Source organism: Carettochelys insculpta, chromosome 16, assembly GCF_033958435.1.
Source record: "Carettochelys insculpta isolate YL-2023 chromosome 16, ASM3395843v1, whole genome shotgun sequence".
In the NCBI taxonomy this organism is placed as follows: domain Eukaryota; kingdom Metazoa; phylum Chordata; order Testudines; family Carettochelyidae; genus Carettochelys; species Carettochelys insculpta.
This window is the reverse complement of record NC_134152.1, coordinates 39,597,189-39,609,254: the sequence shown is the minus strand read 5'-3', so window position 1 is coordinate 39,609,254 and position 12,066 is coordinate 39,597,189. Positions and strand designations below refer to the sequence as shown.

At 50.6% G+C, this 12,066-nt stretch overlaps 1 protein-coding gene across 1 annotated transcript in view; it reads right to left on the bottom strand.

Moving 5' to 3' along the window:
- The window catches only part of KCTD5 (potassium channel tetramerization domain containing 5), a 79,662-nt gene that overhangs the window by 42,825 nt on the left and 24,771 nt on the right, over positions 1-12,066 (bottom strand). The gene's annotated exons all lie outside the window — the stretch shown is intronic.

Below are 12,066 nucleotides of genomic sequence, written 5' to 3'. Positions count from 1 at the left end.
GCATATATTATATTAGTAGACGTACAGGTAAAGGAGCTCCTAATGGTATTGTTGGTGTTAGGTCCTGTGATGTCATCACTGGTGTAGATATGTGAGCAGAGTTGGCAGCGAGGACTGTTGCAGGGGCTGGTTCCAGGCCTAGAGTCACTGGTTTGTGATTTGTAGTGGCTGATGAGGATTTGTTTAAGGTTCGCAGGCTGTCTGTAGGTGAGGACAGGCCTGCCTCCCAAGGTCTGAGAGAGTGAAGGATTGTTGTTCAGGATGGGTTGCAGATCACTGATGATGTGCTGGAGAGGCCTTAGTTGGAGGCTGTATGTGATGGTCAGTGGTGGTCTCTTGTTTTCCTTGCGAGGCCTGTCTTGTAGCAGGTGGCTTCTGGACAAATACGGTTGTATCACATAAATACCACCCTATACTGAAAACCCACAGACCGCTATGCTTATGTATAGTGTAGTGTAGCTTCCATCCAGGGCATACTACACAATCCATTGTATACAGCCAGGCACTAAAGGTACAACCATATTTGCTCTGATCCATCACACAGATACAAACATCTACAAGACCTTTACCAAGCTTTCCTCAAACTACAATACCCACCTAAGGAAGTGAGGAAACAGATTGACAGAGCCAGACGGGTACCCAGAAGCTTACATGCTCCATTTTTGATTTTTGATAAAGGGGTGCGAGAACATATTTTTGAGAACTAAAGGGGTGCTGGCTGCAGGAAAGGTTCAGAACCACTGATTTAGATGGTCATAGTCGGCCAGCATGGCCACATAATTTGCCGCCCACAGGAGCAATATGCTGGACAAATAGAATTTGCATCCCATGGATGTCCCACTTCTTACTCAACTTGTCCTGAGACGTGGAATGAAAGGACTTGGTCTTATTGCGGATGGCATCCACCACCCATGAATTTGACTGCGGGTGGGTAAATAAGAACTCTGCATCCTTGGAGGCCAGGAAGCAGCAATTGTCTTCCCTCTTGTTAGGGGAAGGCAAGGATGCTGGTGTCTACCATATGACATTGGTGGGGTCCATAGTGGCCTCATCCATGGGCATTGTGATCCTGGAGGAGGAAGGATGCTGCAGGGTGTGGAGAAGTCTGTATTCTTTAACTGGAACCTCCTGCAGGTCCTTTTCCTGGGCCTGGACCACATCCTGGAACAACTCCTGAAACACCCTGAGTTGTCTGTGGTGATTTCCGTGTTGCCTCCCCCATGTCATCTGGTGAAGACAAAGAATGGCATTTGCAGGGATCTATCCTCACCCTCTGATGGGGAATCCTCAGACCCAGGAAGTTGAGACAGTGGATATATTGCCGATGTAGTGGGCTGTGGCAACACAGGGTTATCCCTGGACACCTTGGATGGTGCAGGTGAAACAGGGAGTGGGACGACCATGCCTGCCAAGGTGACCACTGCAGAACTGGCTCATGAGGGTATAGGTAGTGCTGTGCGAACCATGGTGGGGGCGGCTGCATGTAGGCGGCATATCCTCCCAGTTGGAGTACGTGGGGTTGAAGTGCTGTGATGAAAAGACACTGCTGTGGTCAGAACAGCCACTTCCCGGAGTAAGTGGTTTATCCACTGAGGCCTGCAAAAACAGTGTTGAGACAAACATGGGTAAGCAGGCAGCACTGGGGATACTCAGTGCGGTGAGCTGGGCAGCACCAGCACAGGTGCGGTGGGTTCTCTCAGTGGCAAGTCCTCATGGTGCCATTTTGCTGCCATGCTACACTCCGATGTCAGGGTCTTCAACGAAGCTGTGTCCCAGTGCTGTTTTGGTACCGATTCCAGTGCCGAATGAAAATGGGGCGGTGCCTTGGCCCTGGACCTGCACAGTACCAAGTCCAGTGCTTCATGCATACAGTGCAGACACATAGAACAGTGCCGTTTGCTCTCTGGGTCCAGTACTGGAAGACGTCTTATGCCCAGGGGTAGAAGCCCGCCAATGCCAGTGTTGACAGTACTGAAAATGTCACAGGTGCCGAGTGTTGGCACATTGGTGCTGGGGACACCATGGCAGTGTTTCCAACTAGCATGGCCCATTAAGATAGGGCTGTAGGCCAGGAACACGCCAGAGTAGGGTCTGCTGTTGCAGGTAGGATTCTGACCGAGGTAGAGGGATAGGCAGAGTCCATACCCTTGGTCTCCCATGCCATTTCCATGAGGAATTCTGCCCAGGGACAGTCATTGGAGGGACTTTTTGTAGAGATAAGTCTTGAGCCTATTTGCTCGGCCCCTCCTGACCCTCACTGTAAGGCTGTAGCAATGGGTGCAGGACTGGCTTTGGTGGCCCTCACCCAAGCACTTGATGTAGGAAGTGTGGCTGTCAGATGCCGGTATGGCTTCTCTGCACTTTGTGCATAGCTTAAAGCCCGGGGAGCCCAGCATGGCCATGATGCAGCAACCATTCTCAACACTACTGACTATCTAAAATAACTTATTTTTTTCATGTTAAACAGGATAGACAACTTGGAGAAAGAGTGTGAAACGTTAAACTAACTAGCTCTTTCTGTCTTTCAGAGAGAGAAAAGAGAAGTTACTCACCGTAGTAACAATGGTTCTTCGAGATGTGTCCCCGTGGGTGCTCCACGATAGGTGTCAGGCTCGCCCCAGTGCCGCAGATCGGAAACTTTCCAGCAGTTTCTGCCGGACCGCGCATGCACCAGCGCACGCCGCTCCCTTGCGCGCACCCGGCCACATGCGCGATATGGTCCCCCCCAGTTCCTTGACCAACCGCTTCGGATGCTCCTGAAAAACACTAAACAGAGATCCGAAGCGGGGAGGATGGGCGGGTGGTGGAGCACCCACAGGGACACATCTCGAAGAACCATCGTTACTACGGTGAGTAACTTCTCTTTCTTCCTCGAGTGTCCCCATGGGTGCTCCACGATAGGTGACTACCCAGCAGTAACCCAAGTAAGGAGGTGGGTAATTGGTTTATGTGCAGCTTGCCCCCAAAAGGACCGCTGTCGAGAGGCGGGTATCCTCTTGGAATACCCGGTGTAGGGCATAATGCTTGGCGAAGGTGTCATAGGATGACCAGGTCGCCGCTCTACAGATGTCTTAACGCGATGCCCTTGAAAAAGGCTGTTGATGCTGCCACCGCCCTGGTGGAGTGAGCCCTAGGCGGGGCCAGTAAAGGAATCTTTCGAAGTTCATAGCACATTTTTATACAGGACACAATGTGCTTCAAGATTCTCTGTGAGGAGAGACCCTCTCCTTTTGACCTGGGAGCGAGAGAGACTAGGAGTCTGTCCATTTTCCGGAAGGACTTAGTTCTGTCTATGTAGAAGACCAATGCCCTCCTCACGTCCAGGAGATGTAGGTGTGCCTCCTTGCTGGAGCTGTGAGGCTTCGGGTAAAACTATAGGTTCGTTAAGGTGGAACTCTGAAGAAACTTTCGGAACAAAGGCTGGGTGCAGCCATAATGTTACCGCCTCCTTTGAGAAGACTGTGCAGGGCGGCGTTGCCATGACTGCTGCGAGCTCGCTCACCCTGCGAGCTGACATGATTGCAAGGAGGAAGGTTGTCTTTATCGTAAGGAGACGTAGGGGAACTGTGGCTAAGGGTTCAAAGGGTGGGCCCGTTAGCGCGCTGAGCACCAGGTCCAAGTTCCACGATGGTGGAAGTGGTTTCTGAGGGGGGTACAGGTTTACCAGCCCCTTCAGGAACCTGGTAACAATAGGATGGGCAAATACCGTGGGCCCCTCCTCTTCATGCCGAAAAGCCGATATAGCGGCGAGGTGGACCTTCAGCGAGGATAGGGGGAGCCCTCCTCTTCTGAGGTCCAGTAAGTATTCCAGTATTATGGGTATAGGCACACCAAGGGGAGCTAATTGCTTGGCAGAACACCATGCAGTGAACTGAGTCCATTTCCGCTTGTAAGTCTTCCTGGTGGAGGTCCTTCGGCTACTCTCCAGGACTTGTACTCCCTCCGTACATGTACTCTCTAGTGAGCTGAGCCACGGATTAACCATGCTTGTAGGCACAGGCCTTGAGGGTGTGGATGCACTATGGACCCCTGGGCTTGCGTGAGCAGGTCCGGTGCCACCGGAATGGGAAGCGGTGGGCAGTCTGACATGTGCAGAAGCAAGGGAAACCATTGCTGTCGATCCCACGTTGGGAATACTAGGATCATGCGGGCTCTCTCCCTCCTGGCTTTCTGCAAGACCTTGTGGATGAGCACTGTGGGGGGAAACATGTAAAGCAGGGCCCTTCCACGAAATCGCAAATGCGTCCCCCAAGGACCCCCGTCCCAGTCCTGCCCTGGAGCAGTATTGTGGGCACTTCTTATGCTGGGTGGCAAACAGGTCTATCTGGGGAAACCCCCATGTATGAAAGATCGGTCGTAGCAGATCAGAGCGGATCTGCCATTTGTGCGTGAGTGCAAAGCGCCTGCTCAGCTGGTCTGCCTTCACGTTGTGAGCTCCTGGTAAGTACGAGGCCTTCAACGTTATATTGTTGGCGATGCACCAGTTCCACAGTTGGACTGCTTCAGCACATAGGGCACGGGATCGAGCTCCTCCTTGTCGATTTATATAAAACATGGTGGAGGTATTGTCTGTATTGATCCCGACTACTGTGCCTTGTATGTGGTCTCCAAAGTGTTTGCAGGCGTTGAACACTGCTCTGAGCTCCAGTATATTTATATGCAATGACTGTTCCGTAGGGGACCACAGTCCTTGCGTTACCTTGTCGCCGATGTGTGCTCCCCACCCTATGTGGGAAGCGTTGGTAGTAAGAAAAATAGAGATTTGTGGTTGGTGAAAGGGTACCCCTGTTAGAAATGTTCTTGGGGTTTACCCACCACTGCAGGGATCTGTGCATCTCTATCGTGGGCGACACCACCCTGTGGACAGTGTGGGACACCAGCTTGTAGACGCTCGCCAGCCAATGTTGCAGGCTGCGCATATGCAATCTGGCGTTCTGTACCACAAACGTTGCCGCTGCCATGTGGCCTAGCAGCTGCAAGCACGTTATGACTGGCACTGTGGGGCTGTATGTAATGACTTGCACCAGGGAACCGATGGCGCGAAAGCGGGCATCGGGTAGATAGACCCTTGCCGTAATAGAGTTTCTACGTGCCCCTACGAACTCTATGTCTTGTGTGGGGTTGGTCTTTGACTTCGCGAGGTTGATGACCAGGCCCAGCGAAGAAAACGTGTTTGCTGTTACGCGTATCATGCGTAGTACCTCTGCCCTCGAGGCCCCTTGCAGTAGGCAGTCGTCCAGATATGGGAATATAAATACCCCCTGTCTGTGCAGGTAGGCTGACACCACTGCCAGGGTTTTGGTAAAGACTCTCAGGGCCGAGGAGAGGCCGAACGGCAGGACCTTGTATTGGAAATGTTCTTTGCTGACCATAAAATGGAGAAAACATCTGTGTGCCGGGTGGATCGTTATATGAAAATACGCATCTTGTAAGTCGAAGGCTGCAAACCAATCTCCATCGTCCAGTGCCGTGAGTATAGAGGCGACTGTGATCATCCGAAAACGTTGTTTGCGCAAGTACCTGTTGAGGCCTCGAAGATCTAAGATGGGCCTCCAGCCTCCTGTTTTCTTCTCTGTGAGGAAGTATCGTGAATAAAACCCTTTCCCCTGGAGTCGCTCCAGTACTCTTTCCACCGCCCCTATGAACATAAGATGGTCCACCTCCTGCTTGAGTTTCGCCTCATGGGAAGCATCCCTGAGATGAGGCCTGGGTGGAGGTTTTGGCGGTGGGAGCGACTGGAAGGGGATCGCGTAACCCGTGGCTATGATCTCTAGTACCAATTTGTCTGTGGCGATCTTTTGCCATTGTGAGTGGAACGGTCGGAGGCGATGATGGAACATTAGTTGGAGATGGCATTGTGCGATGGTAGTAATGGTGCAGCCCTCGACCTGTCCGTCAAACTTGCTGCCTTTGGGCCTGCCCCGAGGATGCACGGCTCTGTTGGGAACGTCGCCCAGGAGTTCTATACTGTTGCTGCTCTTGATGTCGCCCTTGTTTGTAGCCCCGTTGGTACTGAGCACGCTGAGGTTGGTACGGGTATCGCCTTTGTTGAGGGTAATACTTTTTCTCTCTGTATGGAGGGGTATAAATACCCAGGGTTCTGAGTGTAGCTCTTGAGTCCTTACTGGAGTGAAGGACCGAATCAGTTGACTCCGCAAACAACTTCTGCGTGTAGAAGGGGAGATCATCAATTTTTGCCTGCAGATCCCTCGGGATACCCGACGTCTGCAGCCAGGATTCCCTGCGCAGGACCACTGCCATAGCCGTTGAGCGTGCCGCCGTGTCCGCTACGTCCAGGGCGATCTGGACTCCCGGCCTCGAAGCTGCATAGCCCTCTTGCACAATGGCCTTCAGCACCGGCTTCTTATCTTCCGGAAGTGAATCCATGAGAGAAGTAAGCCTGGAGTAATTGTCGAAATTGTGGTTCGCCAGATGTGCTGCATAATTTGCCATTCTCAACAGCAGGGTGGAGGAGGAGTATACCTTTCTGCCGAACAGCTCTAGCTTCTTGGCATCTCTGTCCGTACCCCCAGCTTTGTACTGGGAAGTCTTTGATCTCTACTGAGACGATTCTACCACCAGTGAATTTGGTTGTGGGTGACTAAACAGGAACTCCATGCCCTTTGCCAGGACGAAGTATTTCTTATCCGCTCTCTTGTTTATAGGTGGAGCGGAAGCTGGGGTCTGCCATATGGTGGTGGCCGACTCCATGATTGCTTCGTCGAGCGGGATAGTGATTTTGGATGAGGCCGGAGGTCTCAGGTTTTTGAGGAGCTTGTGGTGCTTCTCCTGCACCTCTGCTGTTTGGATGCCTTGCGTGAAGGCCACCCTTTTAAACAGCTCCTGAAACTGTTTGAGGTCGTCCGGGGGAGCAACATCCCCGGGAGCCGTAGCCTCGTCGGGAGAGGACGAGGAGGAACCACTAGGGTAAGTCTCCTTTGAACTCTCAGGGTCCTGCTGTCGGCGGTACACCCTCTCGCTAGAGGCTTGTGAGGGAAAGTCTCGGGGTTCCAAAATCAACTCCCCCTGAGACAAATGTGTTTCTGTCCCTGTCCGTGAGTGCCCCCGGGGATATTGGACGGTCAGGGGGGACCTGCCCCTGGGTGTATGCCTGTGGTGTCTATGCCCAGCATGGTAAGGGCGACCATGGCAGCATGGGCACGGTTCCTGGGATGGAGACCTGGACCACTCTCGAGGTGCATACACCCTATGTCTGGGAGAACAAGATCTTCTCGATGACTGAGACAATGGTGAAACTGGTTTGCGATAGTACTCCAGGGGGTCAAATCCCAGAAAAGGCGAAGGTGGCCCGAGCCATGGCGACGCCGGTTGGAGGAACAGAGAAGGTGGCTCTGGGTAGGCTGGGGGAGACCCATGTCTTCTGGTTGGTGTGCTCAGCATAAGGGGAGGGCTTGTTGAAAGCAGCCCTGCAGCCCTGTCCAGGGAAGGGCTGCGGTGCCGGGTTTTTGCTGCTGCCTTTGATCTCAGCCCTGCTGTCGGCGCCGCGCTCGGCACACTTAGCTGCAGTGCCGCGCAGATAGCCTCCTCCAGTGCCTGCAGGCTGCGTGCCTATTGGCCCTGCACCGTTGGCGCCGCGGGAATCTGTGGTGCTTGCGGCGGTGCCGCCGGTTCCGGCACTTGCCTGGCCGCCGCTCTGAAGGCTGTGCTTGCTGGCTGTTTAGTAATCGAAGGCTCAGCCTCTGCCACGTGCGCTGCTGCTTGTTTGTGACTGTGGCTGGGGGCTGTGTGCTATGCCTGTCCCGCTCGCTGTGGCCGCTGGCAGGGATCGGGCTGGAGAGAGCTTCCTCCGTTTCTGCACCGAGGGGGTGAGGGACGCCGCCTTCCTTTTATGGAGCCCTGTGGGTCCCTCCAATTGAGGCCTCTCCGGCACGTCTGGCTGGAGGGCCTTATCAAACAACAGCATTTTCAGGCGCATTTCTCTGTCCTTTCTGGCTCTGGCTGTGAGCTTTGCACAGAAGGAACACTTCTGGGTAACGTGTGATTCCCCCAGGCACCTAATGCATTGACTATGCCCATCGGAGGCCGGCATAGCTTCGCGGCAGGACTCACGCTTTTTGAATCCTGAAGAGGACATCGCGGTGAGTCTTTTGAGCTGTTAATAGGGTACTTAGCACTGTCTCTGTGCCTGTTCCCCTCTCACGGACCCCAGCCTGCCGCGGCAGGAGGCCTACTGGCCTTCACGTCCCCGCGTTGTCTCTGCTCCTCCCTCTCTTTTACTAATTTTTCTACATATATTATTTTTATTATTATTTTTTTTTTGCAAGAAAAGAAACCAACACTGTAACTAAAAACTCTAAGTACGCTGACTCTGGCCGCAGCCTGAGCGGATTCCGTCTGCAGCCGATGGCGGTTAAGAAGGAACTGGCGGGGACCGGATCGCGCACGTGGCCGGGGGCGCACAAGAAAGCGGCGCGCACCAGCGCATGCGCGGTCCAGCAGAAACTGCTGGAAAGTTTGCTATCTGCGGCGCCGGGGTGAGCCCGACACCTATCGTGGAGCACCCACGGGGACACTTGAGGAAGAAGCAAAGCTCCATCTACTGCTGAAGATGGTAGAGAAGGACCTGAGGGACCCATGACGCACACACGCCAGATAGCACCAGGAGGCACTACTGTGCATATGCAGGAAACCATGGCTATAGAAGAATCTCCAAATGCCGGTGTGAGAACACACTGAAACCCAGAGTGGAGCACCCCTTGGGACACTGCTCAAAGAAGAAGAAAAATTTCTCTTCTGGAAGAGATCCAGAGGTTCTTTTGTAGTAAATCTCCCTAAGAAAACCCTGTTGAACCAGATTTCAGACTATATTTATTGCTAATTTGTATAAAGGACACATCTTAAACAGAAAGAGTATGGACAACGCAAACTTTTATACAGATCAACTCATTTTGCACTGGATGATACATATTTGGTTTGTCTTCTTGCAGAGGTGTTAATGAATCAGTTTCTCCACTTGAATATTTAAAGAAACAGGAGGATAATTCGGCAGTACAAAACTATATTACTTCTGTACTCGGGACAGGGTTGGAAGTTAATTAACATGCATATTTCACCTTCAAAGAAACTGATCCTATACTAATTACAAAGTCACAAGAGAAACAACATTCTGAGAGATCTTTTAAAATCCAGAGAGACAAATTCATAGCACGTCTAATGGATAGAAATTTCACCATGGTGTATGTAACACCATCAAAAAATAGGTTACAGAAATGCATCAAGAGATTGTTCTACGGGAAAACACATTGCCTGGAGACAGCTTGTAGAATGTGAACTAACATAGAAATGTGGTTTCCTATCATTGCTTTTGCTCAATAGCTGTTGAGCTTCTTTAGATCTATCACTCCCCATAACTGGCCCAGAAGTCTGACCAGTTTATCCCCATCTATGGTCTTTTTTTACCATCAGGTTGGTATTTTAAGATACCCTTTCAAAGTGAAGTGAGAAGGAAGAGGAAGTTACTCACCTTTGCAGTAACAATGGTTCTTCGAGATGCGCGTCCCAGGGGGTGCTCCACTCTGGGTGTCAGCGCATCCTCACACCAGCACTCAGAGATTCTTCCATAGCCATGGTTTCCCGTGCTACACAGGCACAGAAGTGTCTCGGGTTTTCTGGCATGCACACAACACAGCCTCCTCCATTCCCTCCCTACCTGACAAACAGAGCAGGATGCTCCAAAGCAGGGGAAGGAGGGAGGGAAGTGGAGCACCCACGGGGACACACACCTTGAAGAACCATCGTTACTGCACAAGGTGAGTAACTTCTTCTTCTTCGAGTCGTGTCCCCATGGGCGCTCCACTCTGGGTGAATATAAAGCAGTAGTTGCAGAATGGAGTTGGGTTTGGAGCTCAGTAATTACCACAGCAGACAACACAGGTTGGCCCACTTGGGCAGAAGATGTGTTGGTAAACGAAAGAGTGTAGAGCTGAGCAAACATATTACTGAAGACCACGTGGCCAGCTTACAAATGTATTTAAAGGGTATGTTCTTAAGGAAGGTGGTAGCGGAAGACACAGCCCGCATTGAGTGGGCTGTGACAGCACCTGGCAGCTCCCTAAGGTGAAGTACGTAACAGTTATGGACACAAGAGGAAACCCACTTCGAAAGTCATTGGGATGAGAGAGGCAGGCCTTTGGACTGCTCTGCAAAGACTAGGAAAAAGCCAGGGAGACTTGCACCATGGCTTTGTATAGTTGATGTACAAGGCTAACGCCCAGCAGACATTTAATGCGTGCCACGTTGCATAAGCTGGGTTGGATTGCTGCTTTGGAAAAAATGTAGCTGCATGAATTGGTTCATTTCTCCCTTCTGGCGCAGCCCATACTGACAGTGCCAGAGGCCAGGAATGGACAGGAGAGGGACCCAATACAACAATGGGAGACCCTTTAGCAGCTGGGGGGATACTTCGAGTCATCCTTAACTGAAGCCTCAGCCACTGGCTTTTCCAGGCTGCAAAGACTTCTCGTACAAGAAAGTCTTGAGCCTGTTAGCCTGATCCTTAGGGGCTCTGACTGTCAGGCTGGAACAATTGATTCATGATTGCATCTGGCTGCCTTCTCCAAGGCACTTTATGCAGAACACATGGCCATCCAAAGCAGACATGGCATCCTTGCATGTTGCACACCACTTAAATCCCAAGGAGACCAGCGTAGCGGTGATGTAGCACTCTAACACTAACAAACCATCAATTTTTTTTTCTTAAATTTTTTTTGGATATAATGTAGAACAAGGGTAAATAACGGACTAGGGAACGGGTAAGCAAATATAACTAACTTTGAACTCCCTTGCAGAGACTGCCAATGCTCCATCTGCAGCCGAGAACGATAAAAAAAGGACTGGGCAGCCTGCACCACACATGCACCAGAGAACACAAGGAAGCGCTTCTGCACATGCACAGGAAACCATGGCTATGGCAGAATCTCTGAGCACCAACACAAGGATCCACTGACATCCAGAGTGGAGCATCCATATGGATACTACTTGAAGTATCTTTGACCCATTGATCAAATATAGTCCTTAAAACATGTGAAGCCAGATGCAAGGCTAGATGGGATCTCAAACTGCAGGAACAGTACTGCCCTGGATAAGCAAATAACTAACTGTATACGGTTCTATACCACTGGGCATACGGCATAGTGAGCAGGGTACCATCTCACAGGAGGGAGACTGCACTAAAAGGTCAAAGGAATTTCTCAAAAGAGGTCACTCCACCACTACTGTATTACCTCTTGGAGAAAAAAGGCTCTAAGGGAGACTTAGAGAATGTTAAAATTACATTGCAACTAGAAGATGTCTGTCGGGGCGGATTATGTGCTGGTGGGAAATCTGGGATGACAGTGTGACAACAGGTGTGCAATCAACTCAAACCATACATCTAAAACAGAGCCTCAAAGAAAATATGAATTAAAAAAAAGCAGGGAATTTAGAACCAATGGGCATTTCCCAAAGAATGACCAACTCAGAAGGCAATTCACAACATAACTGCTCCAGTATTCAAACATGCCAGTCCCAAAGAGTGCAGAGACAAAGTGCAAGCTGTAAACTCTTTCTGCAAGAAGCCAGAAATGAACATTCTACAAAGAAGAATGTCCAGAGAAATTATTCAATTTGCTGATTACAGATTTTTCACATTGATTAAGTCAAATCTAGCAGGTATTCTCACGTGTTTTCTCAAAGCAGTAATTAGTATCCGGGTTGCAGAGAGGATCCTTGCCACTTGAAGTGGAGAACTGAATCTGGTCTAGTCATCTTAGCAAGTTTACATAAGATTTTTTTCTCCAAAGCCACCAAATTGGGTTATCCTGACAACTTGCAGATCTCTAAGAGTGAGCACAAAATGGCCTCTCCCATTTCCTAATGTTCTTATGGGTCATTTTCATTTTTAAATATGACTTGTAAAAGCTTCTTTAACTCAGCCTTCCCTCAACATTTACTTAGTGCCCTCTAAGATTTGAAGTCCTCTGGATCTCTTCCAGAATTGAATTCTTAAATCTGAAGACTTGTCATCAAGAAGTGTTTCCTCAGCACCCCTGCATCATGGCTCTACTG